The 15773-nt window shown below is 45.4% G+C and overlaps 1 protein-coding gene across 9 annotated transcripts in view; it reads right to left on the reverse strand.

The window, feature by feature from the left end:
- LOC119951340 (Krueppel-like factor 12) overlaps positions 1–15773 on the reverse strand; it is a 210150-nt gene that overhangs the window by 103936 nt on the left and 90441 nt on the right. The window lies entirely within an intron of this gene.

Consider the following 15773-nt stretch of genomic DNA (forward strand, 5'->3'; position numbering starts at 1 on the left):
CAGAGTCTTTTGTCCATAAATTGAAGGTTAGTTGCATATCAGTAGCATGGTGCTGTTCTTTTATATAAACTAGAGTGGGAAATCAAACAGCCAAGATAACAATAATGGGTTCAAATCTGGACACCTCAGGAGAGAACCTTTGTTTGAGGGGCTGGTGGAAATCAGAGAGCTAGACAAAGAATCCTGTTTGAACAGGTGAGAAGGAGGATTTGAAAAGCTCCCAAAATAGGCCATGAAAAGCTGTTCCAAAGGCTAGCTTTCGAAATGGGTTCTGAAGGAACTTCACTAACTGCAGAAAAACTGCTTTTTAAATGCATCTAGCTCCTTTGCCTGCCTGTGTAATTGGAATGCGAGTTGCATCTTCATTTGAAGTGCTGTTTAATGGGAACTCATTGGGTGGAGATGTGGCTTAAGTAGAGAGTTCTCCCCAGGGGCTGGTGCAGACTCAATAGGCCGAATGGCCTCCTTCTGCACTGTAAATTCTATGATTCTATGAATCGATCTTTCCGCACTGCCTTAAACATAAAAACATTATGGTTCTGGTCCAGTATCTTAGCCACTGTTTAGGGCTGACCAGACACCCATAACACTACAGAACACCCGAATTCCATAAAGTGGCACACGAAAACTGAAATAGTATAAATACGCTTCCAAATCACAAACACATATTCAGTTAACCGTTATTCTCCATTTATTTAAAATGAATGACTCAGGAGATGCCCCCAGCTCCAAGCAGGTTATTGGACAGCAAACATATTGCCCAACGAACCTCATGTGTCCCAGAGAAGAATGAGTTAGATAAACAGCAAAGGGAGCCACATTCATGTTCTCAGGAGGAATGTTCTTAAAACAAAAGCATAAACACAATATACTTGCCCGATACCAAAAAAAAACGCTGTGCCATTTATGCTTGTCATGTAGAGATTGTTAACATAGTCCCTGCAAATTAAAGCATGATAACAATTCTCTAACAGAAGATTCATCATATTGCTATATGCTTACACACATATAAATATGTGAATATAGGACACACAGCAATTGCTACTGCAGCTATAATTCGGTCATTTATTACAGAAATCGCTCCTTTCTATTCCTCTGTGGCAATTAAAGTGAAGTAAAATATTTCATTTTTCCAAGCTCCTCGTCAACACCCCAGCTGCAATGCGGAGCAAAGGCACTACTCAGTCATCACCATTTTTTATGAAAGATTAAGCATGAAGCAAATCTCCCTGGGGAATGGCAGAGATGGCAGGGTGGTGTTGTGGGGGATTTCGGGGGTGGGGGGGGGGGGGGGGGGGGGGGAAGTAATTTCAGCATTCAATCATACCATAACATTGGGGATACTACTTCAAATCTACGAAGGTCCAAAGAATTGATCTAACAATCTCGGCCCTCCCTTTTCTGCTTCAAGGTCGTTTGCCGTCCCGGGCCAGGGCAGATCAGGTCGCACCATCTACCTGTTACAAATGCAAAGGTAAGGGCGGCATGTGGCGCAGTGGGTAGCACTGGGACTGCGGCGCTGAGGACCCGGGTTCAACTCCCGGCCCTGGGTCACTGTCCGTGTGGAGTTTGCACATTATCCCCATGTCTGCATGGGTTTCACCCCACAAACCAAAGATGTGCAGGGTAGGTGGATTGGCCACGCTAAATTGTCCCTTAATTGGAGAAAAAAATAATTGGGTACTCTAAATTTATTAAAAATAAATGAAAATAAACAAATGCAAAGTTGCAATATTAATCAACAAAATATAAACTCCAGTTGAACCACAGAACTTATGAACAGCATCACACTGGTCAACCTCCTGTGATTGACATGCTGAGTAAAACCCCAAGTGTAGAATTCAGGTGGAACAAGGTTAGAGGGTAAGGGATGATTGGAAGAAGCACACATGTGAAATGTCTCCATTTTATTCATATATCCTATCTGTATTTTTATATAATACAGTACTTCAATTTTACACATGCAGTTAAATAGCAAACACATTTCGGAAGCAAAATTATTTGGAGCAGAGCAATTTCTTAGCAGTTCAGGCCAGGATCTGGGAAACTCAAAAAATGAAGCACTATAGTACAGACAGGTGTAAAGTGTCAAATCCACATAGACAACTTCCAATATTAAAGTGAGCACAGGAATTTATGGTGCTGGTTTAGCACAGTGGGCTAAATAGCTGGCTTTAATGCAGAACAAGGCCAGCAGCGCGGGTTCAATTCCTGTACCGGTCTCCCCGAACAGGCGCTTGAATGTGGTGACAAGGGGCTTTTCACAGTAACTTCATTGACGCCTACTTGTGAAAAATGGGTCCACTCGCCACCTCTGTGCAGTAATATTCTGTGATTTACTTTTCAACTTTACCTCCCATTTCCTGTTTCTCCTCCCATTTCTTGTTTCTCCCTTTGTAATCAACCAGTTAACTTATAAGAAACTACAATTTGTTACAACTATAAACAACTATTTGCAGAGTGCTTTAAAATGCTCTTTCTATACTCAGCTCTAGGGTCCAACTGCTTGGACAAGTCCCAACGCATCCCAGTGATTTCCCAACAGCGTCCCTGATTAGATTAGCAGGTCACAAGACTCCTCCCACAGAGGAAGGTCCCTTCTTAAAAAGGTATTGGCTCATACCCGAGAACCATTCCACAGGTGCTGGTCATCCGCCAATGCCTTGCACACACATAAGATTATACAGCAAATGAAGAGGGCCCTCAAAAGGGTTTATACCTCCGCCATGCTGTATTTTTACAATTACACAGTCCCTCCGTGAGGCTATTCCTGCTTGGCTTATGCTGTGTAACCATAAAGCTGAAAAAAAAGATATTTTTCACAACTTTCATCTCACTTAGTGGCTTCAGGCCAATCCACATCCAACAACCTGCTCCAAAAGCTCTGCTCACACTTTGACAGCCATGCCAAATTCCACCATAGCAGCTGAGGCAACCCATGACATTTTAAAAGATTCAATCAACAGCATTCTTAAAAATAAGTCAATGGACCCCCATCTCCCAATATTAATGGATCCTATAAATATATTCCAGGATCCAGATATGCATCTTCGCCAGATACTTAACAATTCTTCTTTGGGTCATATCCTAATTCATGAGGTAAACTTGCCTACCAAGTTTAGTTGAAACCCAACCATTAGTTTGTAGATATATTTGAAGACAAACAGATTATCAAATGGATACAAAAATATTACTTCGACCCACCTTCAGTGACAGAAATAATCAGTGTTAACCGGTTATTTTGATTCCACGAGCATCATAGCTGAGCCCAGTCTTGACCTCACCCAAGGTCACCTACGTATTAGTGGTGGCCACCATAAAGCCAGAAATAGCTTTTATTCCATCGGCTCTAACTTTGCTGACAAGCTGGTTATGTGGCACATTTGTTTGGATGTCCACACAAACCACACCAACTGTATTACCCTCATCAACCTTCTCTCCCGTTACCTCGTCAGAAAGGTTAGACACGAATTTCCTTTATTGTCCAACAAACTTAATTTTGTCCAGGATTATTTCTAAAAGCTTTCCCATCACCGACATTCAATTGAATGGCCTGGAGTTTGCCGGGTTTATTCTTTCACATTTTTATGAAAACAAAGGTGTGACATTTGCAATTCTCCAGCAGCAACCTGTATCTGAGGATTGGAAAATTAGAACCAGTGCTTCCATAGTTTCCACCCTTGCTTCCTTCAGGTTTCCTCAGTTATATCTGTTCCAGTCCTGGTGATTTCTCAATTTAGGTACAGCTAGCTTATCTAACACTTTATCCATTATTGGCCACCAATGCCTCAAACACCTCCCTTTTCACCATGAATTTGGCAGCATCTTCTTCCTTGATAAAGACAATTGCAAATCATTCATTTAGATTCGGGCATGCCCTCTGCGTTCATACACACGTGCACTTTTTAAATAGCTGGAAGGCCCCACTCTTCCTTCGACCACTCTTAGAATTCACAGTGCAGGAGGAGGCTACCAGGCCCATCGAGCCTGCACTGGCCCCTGGAAAGAGCATTCCACCCAAGCCCATGCCTCTGCCCTCTCCCAGTAACCCCACCTAACATTTTTGGACACCAAGGGTAATTTAGCATGGCATTGCTAATCCACCCAACCTGCACATCTTTGGACTGTGGGAGGAAACCAGAGCATCCAGGGGAAACCCACGCAGACACAGGGAGAGCGTGCAGACGCCACGCAGTGACCCAAGCTGGGAATCAAACCTGGGACCCTGGAGCTGTGAAGCAACAGTGCTACCCACTTGCTATCATGCTGGATATACACGGATACGAGTAGGGGTCAAATACCTCCAGCTCCCAAAATTCAGATATTAGGCTTGGACAACCCAGACCAAATGAAACTGGCCTAGTCTCAAGACCCCTGCAAACCCATGGCTAAGAATGGAAGTCTTATATATGGAAATATTTATACTGTGGGGTGAGAGAATGAAAGATTGGTCATTGCCACAGAAACCAAGGGAACAAAGTGCCGATAGCCACAGAAACCAAGGGGAAAGAGTGCTAATGGCAGTCCCCATGGAAAACAAAAGGTGTGAAAGGCCAAACAGCAGAGAAACTAACATCAGAGGGTAACTGTGACAGATGTAGATATGGGGGGAGGGGGAAGGGGAAGCAAAAGGGAGAAAAGGTAAGGAGAAGGTGGATAAGATGGGGGGATATATAGATATATAAAGAAATACAAGAAAGAAAGAAATGGTAAAAGACAGCAAAAAAAATGAAATGGGATGAAAACAAAGGGGTCGAGGTGGGGTTGAGCTAATCATCTGAAGTTGTTGAATTTGATGTTGAGACCGGAAGGCCGTAGTGCGCCTACCCGGAAGATGAGATGTTATTCCTCCAGTTTGCATTCAGCTTCACTGGAACATTGCAGCAGGCCAAGGGTGGACATATAGGCATGGGAGCAGTGTCTTGTGTTAAAATGGCAAGCAACGGGAAGGTCAGGATCCTGAATGCGGACAGACCGAAGATGATCAGCAAAGCAATCACCCAGTCTGCATTTAGTCTCTCCGACATAGAAGAGACCACATTGGGAGCAGCGAATGCAATTGACCAAATTGACAGAGGTGCAAGTGAAATGCTACTTAACCTGGAATGAGTGTTTTGGGCCTGGGATGCTAAGCATGAAAGAGGCCATTCTTACCCTGGTGGAGTTTATCTTGATAGAACTCCAAAAGCATAGCATAAGGAGGACCTAATGTCAGCAATGAAGACGGCAATTAAAACCACGCTGGCCCTCATAGGTGGAGCGATGGACAGAGTGGAGCGACAGCTGGAGGCCCATCGAGCAACAATCCGGGAAGTGGAGAAGGTGGTCACCAAGCAAGACAAACAAATCGCCTCATGTGAGGCCGAAATAACAAGGTTGGTTGCAACTCAAAACACACTGGAAGGCCCAGGACCAAGAGAACACAACCTCTGGATTGTCAGGCGACAAGAGGGCACAGAATGTAGGAGCACAACTGAGTTCATGTCAAAGATGCTTTGGAAACAGGTCAGGGAGGAGGGCTTCTCCAAACTCCCAGAGGTAGACCAAGCACACAGGTCGCTCCGAAAGCAGAGTCCAGGGAAACCACCGGGGTAAATCATCGTAAGACTACACAAACATCAAGACAAAGAATGAATCCTGAGATGGGCGAGAAACACACGAGGCCAGAGGACTGGCACTCCTCCTTGGGCATCAAGGCCCATCCTCTGCCAGCACCAAACAGGGCAACACTAAATAGGGACGGCAAAGAGACAGGGGTGGGTGGTGCCCCACACTAGCAAACAGGCTGATGAACGGGAGTAACGCGAGAGACGGGGGCCGCAGCATGTCTCCCGAGGGATGGACCATCTGGCAGGGGGGAGGGGTAAGTTAGTGGGTGGTACAGGAGAGGATAGATCCATGATCGGAGGGGATCAGGGTGGGGGTCAAGGGGGGAGGGAGGGTAGAATACTGGTTATGCAAATTACATGAGGGTATGGGTGGAAGGAGGAAGGTGGTGGCAGCCATCTTGGGCGGGCCAAGAGCAAAAGGAAACCCTGGCATGCAGGGACATGTCCATGAGGCGAACATGACTGACCCCAAAGTAGGGGGCAGGCAAATGTCCCCGGTCAGGATAGTCACCTGGAATATGAAGGGACTTTTAAAAATAAATTTAGAGTACCCAAATCTTTTTTTCCTATTAAGGGGCAATTTAGCGTGGCCAATTCACCTACCCTGCACATCTTTTTGGATTGTCGGGGTGAGACCCACGCAGACACTGGGAGAATGTGTAAACTCCACACTGACAGTGATCAGGGGCTGGGATCGAACTCGGGTCCTCAGCGCCGTGAGGCAGCAGTGCTAACAACTGTACCACCATGCTGCCCAGAATGTGATGGGACTTAACAGCCCAGTCAAAAGATCCCGAGTCTTTGTTAACCTGAAAAGTCCGATAGTCAGCGTAGGGCTGGTTTAGCTCACTCGGCTAAATCGCTGGCTTTTGAACCAGACCAAGCAGGCCAGCAGCATGGTTCGATTCCCGTACCAGCCCCGCGGGACAGGCGCCAGAATGTGGCGACTAGGGGCTTTTCACAGTAACTTCATTGAAGCCTACTCGTGACAATAAGCAATTTTCATTTCATTTCATTTTTCATTTAATAGTTCTCCAGGAGATACATCTAAGAATGAAAGACCAGATGTGGATAAGAAAGAGCTGGGTGAGATAGGCGAGTTTCGGCACGAGGGCAAGGGGGTGTGAATCAAAAGGACAAAGGCAAAGATCCCCAACCTCGACTCCCACCAACCGATCATAGGGGGAGACTTCAATTGTGTCCTGGACCCGAAGGCAGATCTTGCCCCAAATCAGGGGCAAAATCAGGAATGGCTAAGGAACTGACCATCTTTTTGGGACAGATGGGGGGTAGACTTGTGGAGGTTCCGCAGAGAATGAGTTGCCGTCTTCTTCCAGGTCCACAAGTACCAAATAGACTTCTTTGTGGTGGGGAAAATCAGTGCTTCCAGGGGTAATAGGGGCAGAAGGCTCCGCAATAGTTATCTCGGACCACGCACCACACTACTTGGATGTGAGGCTAGAGACGAGTCAGGCCCAGTGCCCCCATGGAAGTTGCACCCTTCTCGCCGACAAGGCTTTTAGCGAAAGGATGACACGAGCCACAACAAATACGTAAGCTGCAACCAGAACAGGGAGGTCTATCCCTCCACATTCTGGAAGGCACTGAAGGCAGTGATCAGGGGGGAGATAATATCATACAGAGCCCATGGAGACAGGAGAGAGAAGCTGGCCAGGAAACAGCTGATTGACTCCATACTGGAAGTAGACCCTCCACATTCTGGAAGGTACTGAATGCAGTGATCACGGGGGAGATAATATCATGCAGAGCTCATGGAGACAGAGGAGAGAAGGTGCCAGGCAGCAGCTAATTGACTCCATACTGGAAGTAAATCGGCAGTACTCCACGGATCCAACTATGGGGCTGCAGCGGAGAGGAAAACATTACAAATGGAATTCGACCTGTTCTCCACTGGGAAAGCAGTGTGCAGCTCCACCAGACACCGGAAACCTTCTACGAACAAGAGGACAAGGCCAGCCGCCTACTGGCACACCAGTTGAGGAAACAGACGGCCACACGAGAGATAGCGCAAATCAGGGACAAGAAGGAACGGGTGGACACTGCCCCAGAGGAGACCAACGGAGTCTTTGGATGGTTGTCAGGTACTGTACACCTCCAAGCCCCAGGAGGGAAGTAGAGGATGAAGCAGTCCCTGGACGGGCTGGTTTTCCCAGCTGTTGGGGAGGAAAAGGGACTGGAACTGCAAGCACTACTGGGTCTAGAGGAAATCATTGAGTGCATCAACTCCATGACATCCAGGATGGCATCAGGACCTTCGTCCTGCAAAAAAGCGTTTGCAGAAGCAATGGCCCCTCACACTGCCGGAGATGTTCATCGACTCGCTGTCGAGGTGGGCCCTGCCACCCACGCTGGTGCAGGCCTTGATCTCACTGATCCTGAAGCAAGAAAGAGACCCGGCGGAGTGTGGGTCATACAGATCTCACTCCTGAACACTGATGCCAAAGTTCTAGCGAAGTGTTTTGGCAAGACGTCTAGAGCATTGCCTGCCAGAGGTGATCACGGAAGATCAGACTGGGTTTGGCAAGGGCAGACAGCTGATGGCAAACATCAGACACCTGCCGAACGTGGTCATGTCCCCACCCGGCGAGGAGACACCAGACGTGATCATCCCACCTCCATAGATGCACAGACAGCCTTCAGCCGTGTGGAGTGGAAGTAGCTCATCGAGTTTTGGAACTGTTTGGATTTGGGTCAGTGTTCACCTCATGGATGAAACTCCTGTACAGCTCTCCCATGGCGAGCTTGCAGATGAATGCCACCAGCTCAAATGACTTATGGCTGCACAGAGGCACGAGGCAGGGGTGTCCATTGTCCCCACTGCTGTTCGCTCTGGCAATTGAGCCACTGGTTATCCCACTCAGATCAGCTCAGATCCCCTATCTCCCGTGACTGAGGAAATCCTCCCAGAGATGCACTGTGGCTACAGATTGCTGGACAATCCGAGAAAAAAATAAGTTTGAGAACAATACCAGGAACTCTTCATTGCATTTACGTCACTGACCAAAGCATTTGAATCAGTAAAAGCAATTCCATTCACTTCCATGCCTCACAGCCTGGAATCCTTACTTCCTTCAGCATCTCATTAGTTCTATCAACTCTTCTGCCAAGCTTAATGGCCACATTAGACCAGCTTCTCTACGAGAGTCAGATTATGGCCTTCTCTCAGTGTATTAACAAAAGCACTTTATTATTTATCCAATACCTTCAAATGAAATGATACTTCCAGTACCTGGTAGTACTCTGCAGACTGGAGGAGGAGTCAATCACTTTGAAACACCTTCTCCAATTCCAAGCAGCTTCTGAAGACATAGTTTCACGGTAAGTACAGTACTATGTTCACTTCCATGACAGATTATGGCGTTGAAAGCAAATTGAAATCCCTGGAAAGAGGCCTTGGTCATTTGTTATGAGAGAAGAAATGGCAAGAATTATGAACTCATAGGTATCCAGGTATGGAGATTTGACAAAGTTGTGTGTGGAAAGGTGTTCTTCTGGCACAGCTTCTCCAGCAACCATGGGGTGTGGAGTTATTATAAGGCGTGGAAGTTGCAACGCACATACGTATAAATTAGGAGTAGGCCATTTGACCCCTCAAGCCTGCTCTGCCATTCAACAGAATCATAGAATTTCCAGTGCAGAAGGAGGCCATTCGGCCCATCAAGTCTGCACCGGCCATCGGAAAAAGCATACAATCCAAGCCAACACCTTCACCTTATACCCGTAATACAGTAACCCCACCCAACCTTTTTTGGACAGTAAGAACAATTTAGCATGGCCAATCCACCTAACCTGCACATTTTGGAATGTGGAAGGAAACCGGAGCACCCGGAGGAATACAATGCAGACGCAGGGAGAGAATGCAGACTCAGCACAGACAGTGACCCAAGCCGGGAATCGAACCTGGGACCTTGGAGCTGTAAAGCAACTGTGCTAACCACTATGCTACTGTGCTGCCCCCAGATCATGTCAGATCTGATTGCAACCTCAACTCCACATTCCATTCTATACCCAATAACTTTTCATCCCTGTGCTTATCCAGAATCTATCTTTTTCAGCCTTATTCAAAGACTTCCGCTGCCATTTGGAGAAAGGGATTCACAAGCTTCTGAGAGAAAAAAAAGTCTTGTCATCTTGGTCTTAAATGGGCAACCCTTAGTTTTAAACAGTCACCCCTAGTTCTAGCATTTGCTACAAGAGGAAACACCCTGTCAAGACCCCTCAGGATCTTATATATTTCAATCAGGTTGTCTCTTACTCGTCTAAATTCGAACAGATACAAGCCTAGCCTGCCCAACATATCCTCATAAGTAAATCTTGGTACTAGTCTATTAACCTTCCTTCTCTTAGCTGCTTCCAACACATCTGTATCCTTCCTTGACTAAGGAGACCATTGCCGTACACAGGATTCCAGATGCAGTTTCATTAATGCTCTATATAAACTTAGCACAACCTCTCTCCACATGGTTGGTTGGTTATGAACTCAGATCTTGAAGACAACCATCTGCAGCAAAATGTACAATTGTCACCTTTTCAAGTTCCATGTTTTACAGCAACCCCACACCGCATGACTGCTGGAGAAACTGTGAGAAGAACAGCTTTCTACACATACCTTTGTCATAGCTTTACACTTGGATAATACTCCAGAAGATCACAAGGACCACAATTAATTTCTAATCTTTGACAACCACGCCCATTATTTGGAAGACTTGCCAACTGGAATAGAAGATACACAAGTAGTAATTAGCGGTATTCCATGAAGGACAGGCATGTCTCTCAATTAGAGAGGGATAATTGCTTACATAGCTTGATGGGCACCACTCCACATCGGGCGGGGGCCACGATAAGGAGGCTGGCCTTCATGAACAACCACAGCCAGTACAGAAATTGAACCCGTTCTGTTGATAACTACAACAAGCAGGCCAGCATTAAACTCCTTGCTACCTACATGAGGATACAGGAGTCTCCCACCATCACAAAGTACAGTCACTCCCGACCATGTAACATGTGGCTGAAATATGGGGCTGAATTCTCCGCCGTCGGGATTCTCCATTTTGCCGGCAGCATGGGGCTTCCCTACAGTGGGAACCCCATTGACCAGCCAGCGAAATGGAGAATCCCAATGGCGTGCCAAATGGAGAAACTCGCCCAAAGTCAAGTGCAACTGTAACAAATCATGTTCAATCACTGCCTGCAACTTGGGACATACCAACAAGTGGACAACCCATTCTTTAGAGACGCATTCAACAAAAAGTGTACAGCCGTCCATTGATTAGCCACGAAAGACAAAAATCCCAAATGACAAGATCTCCAGGACACAAGGCCTCCACCCCTATTTTGTAGCTCAACTTACATTTAGAATCCAAAGCCAAACAAGCTGTCTTAACCATGGACTTGCATTGCTACCACTACAAACTAAGAAGATAGCCTGAGCATATCAGTGCAATTCCTCTCATAAGTAGCATGCAATCAAAGTTTACAACGTCTTCATAAAATATCGAGCTAAATGTACACTTAACTTACAATTGCTACATAAAACGCGTGTGAAAGTATTTTATGCTTCCAATAAAACATGAGAAAAATATAATGAGATGGGATGTAGCGAACACTCCAGAACATTATCACTGGCAGTCGCTTACATTCCAAATTAATATTGGGACTCCAGATTGCTCAAACAATACACAAAGGGATAATTAATCTCTCATTTATAAAATAGCCGGTTATTTAGTTGTTATATATAAAACATTAATCACTGCAACAAAAAAAACAGCTGAGTTTCTCACATGTTAAGAATTGGGGAAAATTACGATTAAAAATGAAATTGGGATAAAAGAAAATAAGACAGGGTGACATCCAAAGAGATTGAGATGTGAATTAGCATACAATGAGAAAAGCAAGTGTACACCTAGGTGACCTGTGGAAGAGAAATTAATGTAAGGATTAGTTGCCCACTTAGAGCATACATTAATTTCTGAACAAAATAAAAAGGTCAGGTAACGGAAAAACATACTACTTAATATTTTGGTCTCGGCCTTCTTATGATAACACATTGTCTTCCCGAAAGATAACAAATGCGTATGAGAATTGTTCTTAAACCAAGGGCAAAACTTTCATATTTCCTCTTGCGTATGTTCCCAAGGTTTTATTTCTTCAGAGTTGTTTATTTCACACTATAAATATAATGGTTTTCAACTGTATAATTCAGAGTACTGTGGAATTTAAGACTAGGGAGGTTATGTTGCAATTGTATACGGTGTTAGTGCGGCCACACCTGGAGTATTGTGTTCAGTTTTGGTCTCCTTACTTGAGAAAGGACGTACTGGCGCTGGAGGGTGTGCAGAGGAGATTCACTGGGTTAATCCCAGAGCTGAAGGGGTTGGATTATGAGGAGAGGTTGAGTAGACTGGGACTGTACTCGTTGGAATTTAGAAGGATGAGGGGGGATCTTATAGGAACATTTAAAATTATGAAGGGAATAGATAGGATAGATGCGGGCAGGTTGTTTCCACTGGCGGGTGACAGCAGAACTAGGGGACATAGCCTCAAAATAAGGGGAAGTAGATTTAGGACTGAGTTTAGGAGGAACTTCTTCACCCAAAGGGTTGTGAATCTATGGAATTCCTTGCCCAGTGAAGCAGTTGAGGCTCCTTCATTACATGTTTTTAAGGTAAAGATAGATAGTTTTTTGAAGAATAAAGGGATTAAGGGTTATGGTGTTCGGGCCGGAAAGTGGAGCTGAGTCCACAAAAGATCAGCCATGATTTAATTGAATGGCGGAGCAGGCTCAAGGGGCCAGATGGCCTACTCCTGCTCCTAGTTCTTATGTTCTTATGTTCTTATGAATGGCCATTTAGCCAGACTACGGCCCTTTCCACAAATATGTGTGTCAAATAAATTTCCTGAATCGAAGCTCGAAGAATTTGTCCTTATTATAATTTCCACAACATGACCAGAGGAAAACAATGAGGTTATAGAAAAGGTAACTTCAAAGTGGAGAGATTGACACGTGTATCCAAAAAGCCACCTCACAGGGTGGATAACATTAAAGGGAAAATAGTATATCCATAGCACAGCGACCAAGGAAAAAGGAAGGCAGGGACAAACACAGACATTGACCATCAACTAAACCCAGCTAAAGAAACCGCCTCCCGAAAACAAGTTATTGCTAAGCAGGCAGCCGGTTAAGATCAAAACCCAAACTAAACTGATTTCGCCTTTGCTGAAACTAAAAATGCTTTTCCCCAAAGGTGGCCACATAGCCTATGCATGGTAATTATTTGCTGGATTTCGCTCATAGTTATATAATATTCAATACTGTTTGGGAACAAAGGGGTGTCTCAGAGTTCAGGAAACTTAGGCAGTTGGAACCAAGGGGTAATTTCCTGTAGTACTGTGTGTATATAGCCATCTGTGTACTTGTGTGCTGTAGTGTATTATAATCCTTCTTATAGTGTGTTCTACAAATTAATAAATATTCTTTATTAATTGTTCACACAACAACTGGACTATTCCTCCCTGGTTCACATATCTTTTCTCACAGTATATCAGGTTGAAAATATGCACCACTATGAACACGTGTTCCAAATTACCTTTCTGGGTTTTGGAATACTCTCGCATTTAACATCAGTGGAGTTCTTAACACATGTCACAAGCAAGACAAGTGGTCTATCTTCCATGCCAAACAATGATTTATGACTATTGGGCTAGATGTCCATCCAGAGGATCAACGCTGACTGGTTGAGCCAAGTAACACATCTCCCTGTTTTTACCTTGGTGTATTTTTATATATAATCCCATGAATGAAACATGGGAAGACAAACGGCAATGTCTTTGGCGAGATTAAAGTTTCTTAAAACAGCATGTTATGGATAAGACTAAATAGAGGGCGCAATTTAACGGGGAAAAAACAGTCCCGTTGTGGGTACGTTTAGTGGGGGTTTTCCTGGCGCTTGCAGTGCTGAGAACAATCCCGCTATTAAACGGGACACTCGGGCCTCGGCAAGGAAGATCTTGCCAGTGGCTGGATTCTCCATCCCGCCGCGCCAGATTTCTGGTTCAGCACGCCGGCAGGATGCTCCATTTCACCGGCTGCTCAATGGAGTTTCCCATTGTGGGACAGCCCCACGTGGTTGGGAAACCCCCGGGCTGCCGGTAAAATGGAGCATCCCGTCGGCCGAGAATCCAGCCCCAGATCTCTCAATCCCCCAACGTGACCCCGGCACCCACCCAATGCCCCAGTTTACAGATTAGGGGCTCCTACAGCGCCCCACCCCCACACATTGCACTGATATCCGGGTTCTCCGGTTTCCTCCCACAAGTCCCGAAAGACGTGCTGAATTCTCCTTCTGTGTACCCAAACAGAATGTGGCGACTCGGGGATTTTCACAGTAACTTCATTGCAATGTTAATGTAAGCCCACTTGTGACACTAAAGATTATTATTATTATTTCTGCCACCTAATTTTTTTCTGACCGGCATGACTGAAGTGATACACATGTAAAGAAAGGGCAAGCGATGGGAGGTGCTCATTACACACAACATTGGCTGTGAGAGCCGTGTGCTCCCTCTACATCCAAATTGCAAATATTTATTTTGTTATTCCTGTTTGAAGTCGATGACAGTTCTATTCGTATACAAAATGGTTAAGTATTTGTAACTCGTTTTGAAATATCCGGCATCTATAAAATGCATTTAATCTTATTAATAGGGTCATGATTAGTGAATGAGCCCGATTTCAATCTTGTGCCCGACTGGGATCAAGAAGGGCCATTCATGCAGCCCCCCTCACTAGCCGAGGTTGCCCATTATTGGTCTTCTTGGGGGAGTCAATGCTTCCCTCTGGGTATTCCTAGATTGGCTCATCAGGTAATCTGTGTTTTGGAAATAGCATTCCCATCTAACCTATTCATTCTTCCTGTCCATATTTCTCCCAATTATTCCACCAAGGGTCAATTCTGTCAACCTCCTTCCTGTTCCACATACCCTTCCCACTGCTCAAACCATGGGCAAAATCTTGAGCCATCCGTGCCGCCGATCCCATCCCACCAAAAATTATACAGGGCAGGAGAAGGATGTGAGAACTGAGGGAGGCTTTATTTCCCACCTGATTACTTTCCATTACCTGCCACGTCCAAACCACTGTGCTGGCATTCATCCCCAAAACTCATTTTGGTCTGTCCTTCTACTCCTCTGGCACTTTCTCTCATCTTGTTACACCATTCTCACCTCACATCTTCTACTCTATAACGCCCACTCAGGCACGGCCCAGGTGGGTCACGTTGGTATCTTCACTTCTTTTCCCCATTCTGAAGAGTTACCTCTCACCCTTGGTAATTTCAAACTCCATTTCAACTCTCTCTTCAGACTTCACTGCCTCCTGTCCTGTCTTAACCTCCCTCTACCATATAAACTCACCCAGCCATATTCAGCGCCACCTCCTCAACCGTACCATCTCACAGCACTGTGGCACAATGGTTAGTACTGCTGCCTCACAGTTCAATTCTGGCCTTGGGTGACTGTCTGTGTGGAGTTTGCCCTTTCTCCCAGTGTCTGCGTGGGTTTCCTCGGGGCATTCCTGTTTCCTCCCACATTCCAAAGATGTGCAGGTGAGGTGGATTGGCCATGCTAAATTGCCCCTTAGTTTCCAAAAGGTTAGGTGGGGTTACTGGGTTATGGGGATAGGGTGGAAGCGTGGGCTTAAGTAGGGTATTCTTTCCAAGGACCTATGCAGACTCGATGGGCCTCATTCTGCACTGTAAATTCTATGATTATAATCTTTCAATTCATATTGCCACAGTCAAAGACAAGGCCATTTCTGATTACTTCCTTGCGTTTCTCACCACTCAGTCCCCAACCCCCTTCCAACATTGTCTGCCATGAGAAAAACTCATCATCCCCAAGTCTAGTCAGACCACATCAAGCACCCTACTCCAAGATCTTCCTTAAATGCACAAAAACCCCAGGGTTCTTTACTCCACTACCAATCAAATCTGTGGAATCCCTTTCCCTCCCTGGTCCACCTACCCTCACCAATCGGTGTCATGGACATCTTCAGCACCAACGTCTATTCAGCTGTCTCCACCACATTTATTGCTTCTCCTTGCCAACAAAGTCAATCTTCCCCACCAAAGTTAATCCCTGATCTTG

The sequence above is a fragment of the Scyliorhinus canicula genome, chromosome 17 (genome assembly GCF_902713615.1).
Source record: "Scyliorhinus canicula chromosome 17, sScyCan1.1, whole genome shotgun sequence".
NCBI lineage: Eukaryota > Metazoa > Chordata > Chondrichthyes > Carcharhiniformes > Scyliorhinidae > Scyliorhinus > Scyliorhinus canicula.